The sequence below is a fragment of the Azolla caroliniana genome, unplaced genomic scaffold, assembly GCF_043228905.1.
Source record: "Azolla caroliniana isolate FFs.n. ecotype wild unplaced genomic scaffold, voAzoCaro1.0.p SCAF_5, whole genome shotgun sequence".
Lineage (NCBI taxonomy): Eukaryota > Viridiplantae > Streptophyta > Polypodiopsida > Salviniales > Salviniaceae > Azolla > Azolla caroliniana.
In genome coordinates, this window is record NW_028230440.1 from 7,929,081 (window position 1) to 7,944,769 (window position 15,689).

The 15,689-nt window shown below is 42.5% G+C and overlaps 1 pseudogene across 1 annotated transcript; it reads right to left on the reverse strand.

Moving 5' to 3' along the window:
* Positions 1 to 3,236: 3,236 nt before the first annotated feature.
* Positions 3,237 to 6,445, reverse strand: LOC147864031 (protein MICRORCHIDIA 7 pseudogene; annotated as a pseudogene). Its single transcript, XR_015529801.1, has 2 exons — positions 6,288 to 6,445; positions 3,237 to 6,190 (listed from the first exon to the last, which is right to left on the reverse strand). The product of XR_015529801.1 is annotated as a protein MICRORCHIDIA 7 pseudogene (transcript).
* Positions 6,446 to 15,689: the final 9,244 nt, after the last annotated feature.

Consider the following 15,689-nt stretch of genomic DNA (forward strand, 5'->3'; position numbering starts at 1 on the left):
CCCCAACAAAATGGAGTCGCTGAAAGGAAGAATCAGCAAATACTCGAGGTAATACGGGCCATGTTACATGAGAAACACATGGCGAACTTCTATTGGGCTGACGCGGCATCCACGACCGTCTATCTCATGAACCGGTGCACCACTAATGGAGTGTATGAGCTAACTCCATATGAGCTCCTCGTCGGAAGGAAGCCGATCCTGTCACACCTCAAGGTGTTCGGAAGCATTGCGAATGTACGCATCCCGAATGAAAACCGACAAAAGCCCGACGTGAAGTCGCAGAAATGTATCCTTGTAGGATACTCGTCTGAGAGGAAGGGATACAAGTGCTACAACCCTTCTACCCGAGCGGTTTGGGTAAGTCGAGACGTAGTCTTCGACGAGTCCGTATCTTGGTATGCACCAGACACAACTTCGACTCCAACTCCACTCAACCCAAAATACGCCGAACAAGAGGTAGAAGATGGAGATTGCTTTCAACACATGTTCGAAGAAAGTCCAATTACGACAGGGCCTATTGGGCCACAAGAGCCCCCACGCGACCGAGGCACTTCACGGCCAAGTACGACCTTGGACAAAGGCAAAGGTAAGATGCCCAAACACGAAGTCGACCACCCCGACGACAGTGATTCAGATGCGTCGGCTTGCTCACTAGACCGTGAGTTTGGTGTACCCATCATGCGGACACCTGGAGTAAAGAAGGCGCTCACATTGGCAAGCGAAAAACTTCCACGCTAATCTAGAGCTAAGAACCCCATCACTCGGCTCAACTACAACGAGTACATGGCCCATCACTATGCCTTCGTGATGAAGGTAGCGGCCGAACAAGCGCCCAAGAGCCCCACTGAAGCGGTTCGTAACCCACGATGGGTGGAAGTAGTCGACCTTCGCCCACACACTACAAGCATTCGTCACCGGCTTCAGGGGGAGGAACCGAGATTGCCATGGCGAATAAAGCCGAAGGCCGGACGGAAGCACACGAAGCCGACAAAAGTCAAAGTGGATGTCGGACCCCTCACACTTGAGCTTGAGGGGGCGTGTTGAGAGATCAAGCTCAACTTAGTTTAGTTATTTAGTTAGCCATGTAACTTCATAGTTACTTAGATAGAATCTAGTTAGGAGTGTTGACTATAACGCCTTAAATAGGACCTTGTACTTAAGTGGGATATTCTAGATCCTCCACTCCTAAGTACATTTAATATAAGACTTACACGATTGTACTTATATTCTCCTCACACATGTGCACCCTTGCACATAAGATCTATATATACCTCATTGATGGCATTTTTGTATTTGATGATGATAATGCTAATTTAATATAGTTACTCATCCCCCATCTTGTGTTGTTCATAAGTGTATCTTCCTCTCTCTCTCTCTCTCTCTCACATACACACACATATCACTTAATCTTCCGCTTATCAACTAATCATATAATTAGGTACTAATTAAGCCATAGTTAATCACCTAATTCTTAACAATGTAGGTGGGTCCTCAAAATTGAACTCCCTCTAGATCAATTTATTTTTGATACCATTTCTGAACATGCAAGCACATTGAACCCATCACTGAGTACTTTAACCACAATTGCAATGTTGCAAATCACAAACCTTATATGATACAACATTATGTCGCATAATTTCAAAACCAAAACCTTCATATAATCATTTTTGTGTATTAAAAGAGGTCAACCATCAAACATGCGACAACCACAATGATTCATTAAGCGCATGATTGCACCATCAATTCATGTAACACATGGTAACACTAAAGAAGACGAAAAGGAGATGAAGTATAACAAGAAGACAAAGCCAATGAGTGTCCACATACTATTCAAGATTTCTTCCCTATGTTGTAGTCAATAAATTCTACATTTCACCGCATACATACACATTTAAGGAAGAAAACCCTAAAATCCTAGGGAATGTTTATACATTTCATCTCCCTTTTGTTACTCAATTGTTGACTCAATTGAGCTCTCAATGGTTGACTTTCTATTGTTTTGAAGTCCATGTACATTCAACATTGTCATACTCCCTAATCTAAGGGGAATGTTTGTACACTTCATCTCCCTTTTGTTAATTGTTGACTCACCATAGCTCTCACGTTGCCAAAAATTCAATAGGGTAGATATTTTTATTTGTTCTAATTAGCATCTACAAAATCTAGATTCATCATTCACATGATGGATCTATATTGACTATGGTATATTTAAAGAAAGTATCATTTACCTAATTGCACCAACAAATCTATTGTAATTGGATATGTCATGTATGGATACACATATACATGCACATTATGAAGTACTAATGGATTAAGAAGCATGTTGTCAAGCGATGCCAAACATCAAGGAACTAACACGTTTATGGAGAGTGTTTGCAATTTACATGTATATATTGTCCAATTTTTGCATTTTCAGTTTGACCCTTTAATGTTGTATATATCATTTGATAGAAATTTGTAACATCAAGGTTTAGAGCTTCCTATACATGCACAATATGTACTAATGGATTAAGAATCATGTTGTAAAGCAATGCCAAACATCAAGGAACTAACACTGTTATAGAGTGTTTGCAATTTACATGTATATATGTATATAATATTGTGCAATTTTTGGATTTTCAGTTTGACCCTTTAATGTTGTATATATCATTTGATAGAAAGTTGTAGTAAGGAATATGCAAACATTAAACATGCAAACATTGAAGATGTTTGCTTTAGTGACAAGATTAATAGATGAGAAATAGGAGAAGAAAATGAGTTAAGTCAAAGTTCTTGACTATAATCTAGCATGGAACACCTTGGCAAAACACAAAGTCAAATGCACAATAGATAAGGTAAATGTAAAATAAGAATATTTGAAGTGTCACAACGGTCATACAAAATGATGTCGTTTGATGGAATTTGAGCCCATGACCACCTTAGGCATATCGTTATAGTTGTTTTTTCGTAAACTATTCTACAATTGTGATATTTCACATTGTACTTACTGTAGTGTTTTGCGTGATAGCCAAATTGCAAGCATGCATAATGAGAAACATGGATACGACTAGGGGTGCTAAAGCCCACACTGCTCATTCATTGGTGTAACTCACATTTTCTTATGATCATGGTGACTCAACCCTTCATTTACATAATTATCTACAAGTGCTCGTTACCAACAAAAATCTTGACTTCAATAAGCAAGAACACAAAATACAGTCAATTTTTCTTCCAATGTTCAGATTTGAAATACAATATAAAGAAAATATACGCTAATAGGTGCCCTAAGCACACGTCAATTCATTGCTATACAAATGTGTCTAGCCAAGGAACCCAGTCACAGCCACCTTACCGAATGCCTTATTGGACACTCCCAAATAACATGACATGATGTATTGATAACCTTTCAAATACGTGATAGTCAATGACATGATTTGTATAGAATAAAATGTTGGTACCCCGTTGCCATAAAAAGAATAGGAAAAACAAATAAGCTATGAAGCCATACACATCTGGAGGGTGGAAAATCTAGCTTTTACAAAATATTGGGGAGCTCATAAGCTTCCCAGTGAGACATACGAAATCAAGAAACATATACAACTATTTTGCCGGCTACTTGAGGGGTTCAAGAATTCTGAACGACTTTACGTCTTCGTTGCCATGTGCAAGCCTTAATGAAATATTTTGTGCTTCGAGTTCTCTCACCTTTGCCCATGTTTGCTCCACTTTCAAATGTAAATCTTCCCTCGTCGCTTGACCCTTCATCCTTTCCTTCACTAATTGTTGCCTCACTTGATCCCTTTCCGCCTTCACCTCATCCAGCTTTTCTTGTAGATTCTGAATTTCAGACACCATACCCACAAGACATGCTTCCAACTCTCTAATATTCAAACGACTGTCCATAACACATTCCCCTCTTGCTTCTATGAACTCCTCTTCAGTACCTTTTCCCACATTCGGATCCGCAACAGCGAGATCCTCATTGACGGTAATTGATGCACCTTTCTTGGCAAACATTCGGCCTAAATCTTCCAGAGATTTCTTAACGAGAACAGGAACTTTGCTACTGAGCTTTGTGATGTTTGCTTGACTTTGGTCTTGTAGAATCTCTCCATCAACAATACATGTCTCAACTGTAGGCTCGACTTGTGAAAACCCCAAGTCTGTGGGCCCAACTTGTTCGTGTGAAACCGTCGTGTGAACAGGTGCTTTATCTGATGGTATTTGGGGTGGATGATGATTCGGAAAGCCATGCACATGTGTTGTTGCAGTGGAGTGCTGCGCCAAAGGCCGTAGGTTCTCTTGTATTCGATGAGTTGAAATGCTTCCAAGCCCTGAAAGTGGAATTTGATAAGACCCGACTGGAGGCAAACAAACACTTGAAGGTCTATGAACTTGGTAAGCTCTCAGTTTATCTGTAGGTTGAGATGCACTATTCAAGTTCCATTGATTAGGGTTCAAGTTTGGGCTCACTTTTACTTGCAAGGGAGGAAACTTGTGTGAGTTGTTCACATAGCCCACTTCATGACAGTTCTTTGACCAATATGACTTTTGCATCTCAATCAACTTTGCTTCAAGACGTGCAAGAACTATCGTACGCTCAAACCCTTGCTTATCATGAGCAGGTTCAACAAAGTTAGCCTCCAAAACACCAATAATCCCTCTCCCTGTACTTGCAGATGCATTCCACAACCTCCAAAAAGGCTTGATGAGCCTATTCTTATGATAAACATTGAACCCTTGAACATCTATATGCTCCTCAGCATCCTTTATAAACCCAATGGTCACCACAGCCTTTGCCTGACCTATGTCTTTTTGCATGTCTGGGGTAACTTGTGGTCGGTAAGTGGAGACATGGGTCAACATTAGATCATCTATGATATTGTGATGTTCAATTTCTCTACCTCTAAGGAAGATCCTGAATCCTGGTGGTAGCTTTAAGTAAAGTATGGAAGCATAGATCCTTAATGAATGCTGATATGTCAAGTAGTGCCGAGAATGAGGATACTTCTCGGCCATTGAGATCTTCTTCTCATCCCTATTGGACCTAACCTGAATGTCATAATGATTTGTCTCGAAGTCCAACTCTAGTTGCCCCTGATCATCTTCCCAGAGATTGAATACTACAATCTTTGTCCCTTGGCTCTTCATCTCTGAAAACTGACTCAAAAGCTCTGTTTCAGTCGAGTATGGAGACCATCGTTGGATGCTCTCCATATTCTTGCTCCAATCTGCCGCATTCCTTCGAACAAGTTTCCGCAAACCAAAAGGGTGAATCTCATAGTCTATCATTGGGACAATAATATCTTGTTGTCCAGTCTCTCTTAGGAAGGTATAGGAAAGCATACCAATGCTCTGACTTGAAACTGAACCTGAAGCACCTTGGCAGCGGGAAAAAACTATAACATCAGCTCCAAGGCGCATTGTGCTTGTCTTGAAACCATTTCCATACTGACCAATAGAGTTGGCTATTTTGGTCTTGGCAGAGTAACCGAGGGACATGCATTGTCGCATACTGTCAGGATGCATACCCCCGCCATCATCTTCGATAACTAGCATGGGATCGTTGCTTTTAGGGTTTCTGATTACATCCACTTTGGCAAAAGTCGCACCGTGGACAGCTTCATCGAGAGCATTGTCAAGAAGCTCGGCGATAGCTCCAAGGGCCCATTTGTGGCTAGTAGCATTAGAATGCAAGAATTTCGGGTGGACACGGACACGGTCCATGCCGCCAACAACTTTCTGGCCAACTTTGTCGCTTTCGTAGTCACCTGCTTTCCAGAATTGCCGGCCAATTTTCTTAGCAGGTAGCTTTCGGTCTGCCGAAACAGCCAACTGGGGCGGAGGCACGGTCATCTGGGCGGATGTATTACTAACATGGATGTCATCCAAAGGTTGAAGAAAATCATCCGGAAGAGCACCAGCATCCATACATGGAAGGCTGTTTTTTCTTCCATTCCCATCGGCAAATCTATGCACATCTGAATGAACTTTTTGTCTTTTCATAGCCTCAGAGGAAATAGAAGGATTCATTCTCTTCTTTGCCATGAGAGAAAAGAATTCTCCTTCCATATCCGTAGAGATTTTTCCACAGAGAACATGACCATCACTGCTACTACCACTGCTACTGATGTCCAAAAAAACAGGGACCACATTTATTGAGGTGCACGGGGGCCTTCCCTGCCATGGTGTTAAATTCTTCTGATGGGCTCTGTTTTCAAAAGGGGGTTGCAGAGGCCCTATAATTATAATGGTGTAACAGGAATCATGGAAGATCAAACAAAAAGAAGGAAAGAAATAACGCTTACCTCTTACATATTTGCAGAAATCTCCAAATTGAGGACGAGTATTCGGCTGGTTCTTCTTTAACGCATACAATTAAGGAGCTTTGGAGCTTTGGCGCCTTCTCTGTCGAATCTCTGCACCACCGAAGTTGCTGGTGCAGAAGAAGACTCTGAATCTCCCTCTCGAAACCGGACTGACTCTACACACGCACAAAACAAAACAAAAAATTGCCAACAGAAACAAAATTGCATCCTATGTTTTTCTTCTATACTTGCCCCTGCCTTTCGCTTTTTGCTTTTTTGCTTTCCTGCTTTTCTGTTCCCCCTTCTTCTACTTTGCGTTTGCGTTAGCGTTTGCGTTTGCTTTCTTTTTCCTCTTCTACTTGTGCTTCTAGGGACTTCCAGCTGTGTTGGTGCATCTTGTCCGTGGTACTAGGCGCCCGCCCACCCTCCGGGAAAGTGCCAATTCCCTGAAGCCACCTGCTTGTACCTCCCACATCATAATGCATGCTCCGATAACGATCCGAGGAACTCTTCGACTCACGAGCGTGATGATGCCAAAGACCACCGATAAGCAATGTTAGGATAATGGTATCAAAATTTCAATCCATTCCATCAATGTCGTCGTAGTGGTAGCAATCCCAATTCATTATCCTGCCTAGAAGTGTAGCCCATGTATCTATTGCCAACTTATTCCACCATAGTACAATGTTACACAAGTTGGGTTGCAACTTGCAACTTGCCACTTATAATGATCACCAATTTATTGTTCATTTGCTTTAGTTGCTACTTTTGCTTCCAGTTTTGATTTTGGGTTTGGGTTTGCTTTTGCTTTTAAACTTCTAGTAATTATTGAGAAAGCAACAATTCATTTTTCCGTGTTGAAATCCTAGCTTTTGGAAGTGGCTTCTTGTCACCTCTTTAAAAGAGTTAAGAGTATCCTTGAGGTGCTCGCTTAGGGAGACAAATTGTCGACCTCTGTTTGGTACACTAGCTTGTTTTGTGTTGCACACATTATTATTATGCGAAAACATTTGACCATGTAATGTAAATCCATACCTACTCACATCTAAATGTCCTTAAATTGAGTTGCAAATGGTTTCAAAATTCAGCCTTGAATAATGTTGCAATGAAGCCCTTCTATGTGGTATCAAGGCTTCTGTTTAGGTTATAGACCTACTAGACCAATACCTCTCAAGAAAGTCTCCTAGTTAGTTGGTTTAGAACCTCCAAAACACAAACATAGATGTATGTCTTAAATATCTAAAGATCCATTTTATGACATCCTAATGGGACGTACCAGGATTGAAAAAGACAACTACTTCACAACACTAATGGCATGGGCAATATCTTGGTCATGCACTAATTATAGCATACATTTAGGACCCAACTGGCTCAAAGAGTAAGGAATTGAAGGCATCCCTTATTTTTCTTGCTCGATACGTGGACACTTTTCCTAAAGAAAATATACTTCCATTAGTTTTTAGAAAAGTCATAAAAACTACAACATACAAAATTTTCCCCAACTCATCTTTATAAGATGATGGTTGAGGAGACAAAACTTTGAACTCCAAAATAGAGAAAAATAGACAACTAATCTAAAAATTATTCTATAAACAGCTTCCAAGCTATTCCATATTGCTACCACAAGCTTCCAAGGTAGAGAACAATGTATTACATGCCTCTACATCTCAGTTTTGAAGTCGATCATACATTCTATGCTTCTTCAAGACAATCTGAACACATGCTTTACCACGTTCCAATGCGATCGACTAGGATTTTGCATGAATCAGCTGACAACTCCGACGATGTGAGCAATGTCAGGTCGTGTAGCGAACATTGTGTACATCAAGGAGCAAACTATTGGTGCATACGGTGGCAACTTCATAGTTTCCCCCTTCAAATCGGATGTCGAGCAGTCTCGCTAAGACAACCAAGTGCCAATGGGGAGTGGGGTCGACGCAAAATTAGCTGATTGCATGTTGAAGCGTTCTAAGACACGTCAAATGTAGTAAGATTGAGGCAAAAACAATTGTCTTCGATTTCGATTACGACTGATCTTCATGCCGAGAATGTGTCTTGCTGGACCAAGGTCCTTTGTGGCAAAATTCAACCGTAGTTGTCGAACAAGTTTGGTGAGCTCTTTGGCATGCCGACCGGAGAGTAGCATGTCTTCCACGTAGATGATGAGGAAGATGGGGAACCCATCTCAAGTTGTTTTCATGAAGAGGCAGTGGTTCTCATCATCGCTCTTGGAGAAGCCGATTGATTGGATGAAGTCATCGAACTTCTTATACCAGTGTCTCAATGCATGTTTTAGGCCGTAAAGACTCTTCTTGAGTCGGCAAACTAGATGTTCTTGACCGGATACCACAAAGCATTTCGACTGCTCCATATAAATTTCCTCCTCTAGGTCGCCATGGAGGAATGTCATTTTTACATCTAGCTGAGTTAGCTCCAAATCTTCTGCTGCCACTGCGCCGAGCATATAGCAGAGGGTTGTCATTTTCACAACTGGTCAAAAGATTTTGTCGAAATCAATGCCATATTCTTGTCGAAACCCTTTCACTACTAATCTAGCCTTGAATTTAGGGGTGGCCGAATTAGATTTTGTAGACCCACTTGCATGGAAGAGCGCATCGATTTTTTGATAATTCAACTAGGTCCTAGGTTTTGAACAAAGTGATATCGAACATCGATATGTTGGAGGTGTTGTGATGAACCAGATTTTTCGACAAAGCAACCACGTCCTGACTGTCGCTATAGACAAATGTAGCCAAGTCGGATTTGACTTGTCGAAATGTGCATGCTATCTGACCGAGCCATAAAGCTTCTTTCGCTGTGTCCAACACGGCTACGTATTCGACCTCGGTTGTTGATGTGGCAATACACTCTTGAAGTTTCAATTTCCACGAGATTGCTCCATTGCCGAATTTGAAACAATAACTTGTTGTCAATTTTCGATTGTCCACACAATCAACAAATTTTGAGTCGGTATAACCGACTACGCCTGAAGTGTCATTTGGGCTGAATAGGATGCCTGAAGGTCCTCTATCCAGAAGCCATCCGATAGTCTGGAGTGTTGGAGCATGGAAAGTATCCTTTTTTAAATTATCCGATTCATTCGCTTGGAAATTCCATTCTGCTCTGGACTGTAGGGTGTCGTATATTCACGTCGAATGCCGTGTTGTCAGCAAAATTTGACGAATTCTTCAGATTTGAACTCTCCTCCATTATCTGTTTGAAGGCATTTCAGCTTTCGACCATTCTGGTTTTCTACCATAGCGTGCCAATCGGAGAAAATCGAGAATACTCGATCTTTAGTTTTGATCGGATAAGCCAACACCTTCTTAGTTGAGTTGTCAATGAAGCTAACGAAATACATAGCACCGTTGAGAGACTGATGTGACATAGGACCACAGACGTCCGAGTGGACCAAATTGAGTGGACTCAATTATCTTGGTGGTGATGTCGGGTGTGATGCCGCTATCTGTTTGCCGTACTGGCAGTGCTTGGAAAATTGATGATTGGAGAATGAGAGTTTAGGAATGTATCAAGTTGTAGATAAATGTGTTATGCCAGCCTTGCTGAGGTGTCTGAATCATCCATGCCATAGGGATGACACGGGGATATCAACTAGGAACAAGTCACCTTCCTTGAGTGTGAAGTATAACAGGTACAACAAATGTACTTTTGGTCCTTGAGCAAGCAGGAGGTTCCCCTTGTGGAGTGTCCACCCTCCCGATCAGAAGCAAGAACGGATGCCGTCTTCATCCAATTGTCCAACTGTGATCAAAGGTCTTGAGAGCTTAGGTACATGTCAAACATTGTGTAGTACTAATGTAGAGCCACTTAGAAGGTTAAGCTCTACAGTGCCAATCCTGATTATGGCGCAGTGTTGCGAATTTCTGACTCGAACCGAGTCGGAATGTCGGGCTGAGTATTGCTGAAATTGGGATCAATGAGGGGTCACATGATATGAAGCACCCAAATCCAAGAGCCATGTGCTTGATTCCTCAGTCGTAAGAAGAGCTTCTGATTCGACTGGGTTCTCAATCGATAATATGTTGGGGTGACTCGACAGTACTTCGACTGAAGAGTTGACGTAATTGACCTCCTCATGCCGGCCACTCCTCTGCCAAATTCCAACGTCTGTAAACACAAAAGTAATGCTTCCTCTTTCCACCTCAGTCATGCTGCTTGTTACCACCCATTTCCAAGTGAACTAGTTGAAGGATTTTCCTTTGGCAATGCTCCAAACAAATACAATATCAGGAGTAGCATAAAATCCATGAGCTGATAGATCAATACACTGGAAATATCAATCACTCGCCAACTTTGCGACTGATGAAAATGTTCCCTTCTCAGCCACAGTCTTCATGCGAGACTTTATTTCTTCACATGCATTTAAAACTGGCCGACCATACAAGTCTGATCTTACTGAAGCTGCTGTTGGAGAAGCCTTTGGAACCTTATCTGTGCTTGTCTCAGAGATAAATAGTGAACTCAAAGGACTACTAAATGAAGTAATCGCAATCTATACAATTTTGGTATGCAATCCCTGTCCCATCTCAACTCCACCATGTGTTACAAGAACACTTCCATCTGTATCTAGTTGAAATAAAACCCCTTCATTTTGGTGAATTCATGTAGAGATTGTTTGTCAGACTCTTTGTCTACCATCTTGGCATGTTGCCAATGTCCATGAAAATCCTGTATTAACAACAAGAAATTAGTCTAAAGATTACATGGACACTTTTCTACGTTATTTTAAGTGATTAGCAAGAGGGGTACTCATTGGATTTGCATGTTACATGTTTAATCTCTCTAGTACTCATTCTATGTACTTTTCTCATGAAAGCCACAACTTTTCACATTCCCAATTATGAATAATTTGCATACCTAAAATATGTTTAGCATGCGCTAGAAATCTTTCTTGTCAAAAGACTTAGATAGGTCCACTTTCATATCTATATTTTGGCCATCAATTAGCACATCATTAGTACACAATAAGGGAATCATATAATTACCTTCGGAAAAGTGCCTAACATGCATGCAATGATCTCCAATAGTCCTAATGTAGTTTTGACTTGTCATAAATACTAACACTCCTCCTTGACAATACACTAAGCAACCATTTAAGTTATAGTTCGCCTTTATGCCCTCATATAAGTGTAGTTGTCAACTTCATCACAAGCTATTAAGATTTCAAACATAACATTTTAGAATTCTATTGCATGGATGTGAAGCATTTGCCATATCATTTATATCAATACACAAACTTGTCATCTTCTTTTTTAGATGTACACCCTAGTCTTGTGAAAGGGAAACAATTCTAACACCAACATCTCTCCTTGAGTCACGTTAATATGTATCTATATGGATCATATGAATGTTGATAAATGAACTACTCCAACAACAGTAGTTGGTGCATTGGTCATTCATAGTTGTGTCCTTCCTTGCACATGCACAAACATGCCATCTTTCTTAAAGAAGCAAATAAATTGATTTCGATTTTCTAATGGTTCTTGCTTAATGAAACCATCTAAACTTATAGAAATGTTTATGATTATTTGAAAATGCTTCTAGTAGTAGTATTCTATATTTCACATAGATACAATAATCTACTTCACTTTGCTTGATTGGAAGTAGGAAGTCACATCTTAATTAACTTGCGTATATCCGTGCAATTTCTGTTTCATTGTAAACGAGGACATCAAAATTGGTTCTTGTATGCTTGACACTTGTTATGAATGTAAATCATGAAGACAAAAAATATCTTTGTGATCCAAAACGTACATCAAAATCTATAGATATTGTCAATCAGCCTAAAGTGCAAAGGGCAAGAAATTTTGTGATGATTTGATATAATCTTAGAAATTTGTTGCAATTGTCAATCGTCCATTGCTATTTTGTTCATTGATTCATGTGAACAAGCTTATGTTATTTTTAGTTCCCAATGAAAGTTGTCGTTTTTTATTCTTTTTTATTTTCAAAATGAAGCTACTTTCCTATTAGTTAGGAAGGATTATTACAAGGAGACTATACAAGGAAGCTTATACACAAAACGGGGAATTTCCCTCCGATCAAGATCAAGAAAATGAGACTACTTACATAGTCTTTCAAATCGACTACCTAAAGTAAGTAGATACCTATAACTAAAAGCAGTGGCCTTTAGTGTCGGTCAGTATGAGCCGACTCCTGGGGCCTACAACGAAGGGAGGGTGGCATGTGAGAAAGAAACAACCAGCGTGGGGCCTTGTAGTTCCACCTTGGGCCACTTCCTCCTAGCGTCACCATAGGCGTGTTCTGCCATTTCTGGCAAAAGTGCAAACGGGCAGTGGCCACATCATTGGAGTGGTTGCAAACCTCGTCCAATTGCCCTCGTAGCCAGTTGATAAGCACGAACCATATATCCATGATCACTTCCGTTGCTGGTTGTACCAGATCTTGGAAAACCTAGCATCGTGCTTTCCAGACATACCACAAGGTGAAGCCTGCGATCAACCTCCAAATTTCCAAGAACCTAGGGGATGCAAACAACAAGTCTCTCTCAAAACGGATCTTGTCAATTTTGCCTCTCGTGCATACATAGCACCAACTATCCGCATTGAAGGCGTCCGTCCACCTATCAGTTGGGTGATCAATCCATGCCGCAATACTCCACGATGTTGTTCCTTCCACTTCACATGTCGCAAGGAGGCGAGTGACTCTGTCCCATACCTTTTGAGCTTGAGGGCAATCCCAAAGACAGTGTCTCAAAGACTCAATAGGTGAAGAGCAAAGTGGGCAACCTATAGGGCCGCCACTTTTACCTAGCCATTCTGTAAATGTTAATGTGCGGAAGCGTCAGACAAAACCGGCTCAGCCGGATAGCAACAAAAAATGAGATGAAGGTTTAATGGAGAAGCTTAGCACAGAGAGTATATACGGAAGAGATAGTTCGTCTCCCCGATCCGACCGGGTGTTTCCGGATACCATCGGATACCGATCCAGCTCATCCTTCCGGATCAAGCTTATTCAGCCGATCCGGATCCGATCTTGGCCTTCTTCTTCCAGTCGGCTTTGTCCTTCTTGACTCTGCAGCTGCTGCCGTTTGCTTTGACTTGTTCGGATGTGCCGACTTCCTTCGTCGACTCGGCTTCCTTTTTCCTTTTGTCTCCCCTCTTTTTGGTTCTTTCTTCCTCATCGGCTCCTTGTCCAGTGCCCTCCGTTCCCTTTCCTTTTCTCCCCCTCAAGTGCGGCATGTCGAGATGCTCAACACCAAGCATTTCGGTGAAGTGTTGCAACTTGTCCGACCCGAGCGGTTTGGTGAAGATATCGGCAACTTGCCGATCCGTCTGAACATACCGAAGTTCAATTTCATCCCTCAAAACCCACTCACGCATGAAGTGATAATGCAGTTCTATGTGCTTTGTCCGAGCATGGAACACGGGGTTCTTGGCGAGCTGAATGCTGCTCATGTTGTCACAGTAAATCAAGATCGGGGTCGGTACCTCAATCCGTAGGTCTTGCAACAGTCGCCGAAGCCAGATGGTTTCAAAGGTGGCATTGGTAACGCCTTGGTATTCCGCCTCAGTGCTCGACAGAGCCACTGTTGGCTGCTTTTTGCTGCTCCACGCAACAACCGCGCTACCTAGAGAAAACATTTAATTGGAGGTGGATCGACGATCCGATGCATCATCAGCCCAGTCGGCATTGGTACATTCGACTAGCTTCCTAGCTGCTATACCATGTCGGTATAACAATCCCCAATCCTTCTTCTCAAATGCGTCCAACAGCTGGGCCTTGACATGACCAATTTCATCGAGTCCGGGCCCGGTGATGACTAAATCATCTACATAAAGTAGGATGCAAACCGGACTGTCCGAACCTTGTCAGATGAACAACGATGAGTCGGATTTAGAGGTCACAAACTCCATCTTACACAATTGGTGCGTAATCTTCGAATTCCAAGCTTAGGGGGCTTGTTTCAGATTGTAAAGCGACTTCTTAAGCCGGCACACTGCCGACTGAAAACCGGGAGGTTGGATCATATAGACTCATTCTTCAAGGTCACCTTGAAGAAATGCATTCTTCACGTCCATCTGGTGAAGATGCCGCCCCCTTGCTGTAGCAACCACCAGTACCGCACGAACCGTCGTCATCTTTGCTACCGGAGTGAAGGTCTCGTCGTAATCGATTCCGTGGGTCTGTGCGTATCCCTTCGCCACTAACCGGGCCTTGTACCGGTTAACTGAACCGTCAACATTGTACTTTACCTTGTACACCCATTTGCAACCGATCGGTTTACAGTGTCGGGGAGGGTGAACGAGGTCCCATGTCTCGTTGGCATCTAGTGCCCACATTTCTTCCTCCATAGCGGCACGCCAATTTGCGTCCTTTATCGCTTCTGCGTAGCTCTCTGGCTCACGCACTTCCGCCAACCTTAGTCATGAACGCATAATGATGCGCCATGTACTCATTGTACTTGTACCACGTAACGAGGTTCTTCAGGCGGGAAGACCGACGTAGCTTGTCGTTACCCGGTTTGAGGCCCTTCTTGGCCGATTCAGACTTCCTTTCTGAAGATCCGCCTTCTTCCTTTTCGGAGTTGGATTCGCTCCGATCCGACTCAATGTTGCCGGTTTCGTATTCCAACATCTTCTTCTTCCCCTTCTCTTTGCGCGTGAACCATTTCCTCGGTTCCTTGCGTGGGGAGAGCACGACAAAGTCTCCACTACCTCATCCGACTTGTCATCCCGACTCAGCCGCTCATTCGGTCCACTCAACCGGAATGAGATTGGATTCTCTTCTAGAGTGCCGAAATCTTCATCTTCTACCTGGACCTCCTCAGGCTCACTAGCCTCATCTTCTGGAATCGGGTCTTCGTCGGGAGTTGGAGTCGGTAAGGAGTACCATGATGTCGTCTCATCAAACTCGACATCTCGGCTTACTCGGACTTGCTTAGTCCGAGGGTTATAGCACGTATACCCCTTCTGCTCATGCGAGTAGCCGACTAGGATGCACTTCTCCGACTTCGAATCTAGTTTTTTCCACTTCTCATGTAGTACATGCACATATGCTATGCTACCGAATATCCGAAGGTGTCTCAAATTCGGCTTGCGCCCGAAATACAGCTCGTGTGCTGACACCTTGTCACCGATCCAGTTTTGGATGTAGACGGTCGTCCGGACCGCCTCAGCCCAGTAGAAATGGGGCATGCTCTTCTCTTCCAGCATTGCTCTTGCAGTGTCGACAATTGATCGGTTCTTCCTTTCGGCCACACCGTTTCACTCCGGTGTGTACTTGCAGCTGAATTCTCTCTGAATTCCGTTCTACTGCAGATAACTATTGAATTGGTCGGAAAAGTATTCTTTCCCGCCATCCGACCGCAAGCACTTGATCTTCCTTTCCATTTCCCGTTCAACCAAGCTTTGAGGGTTC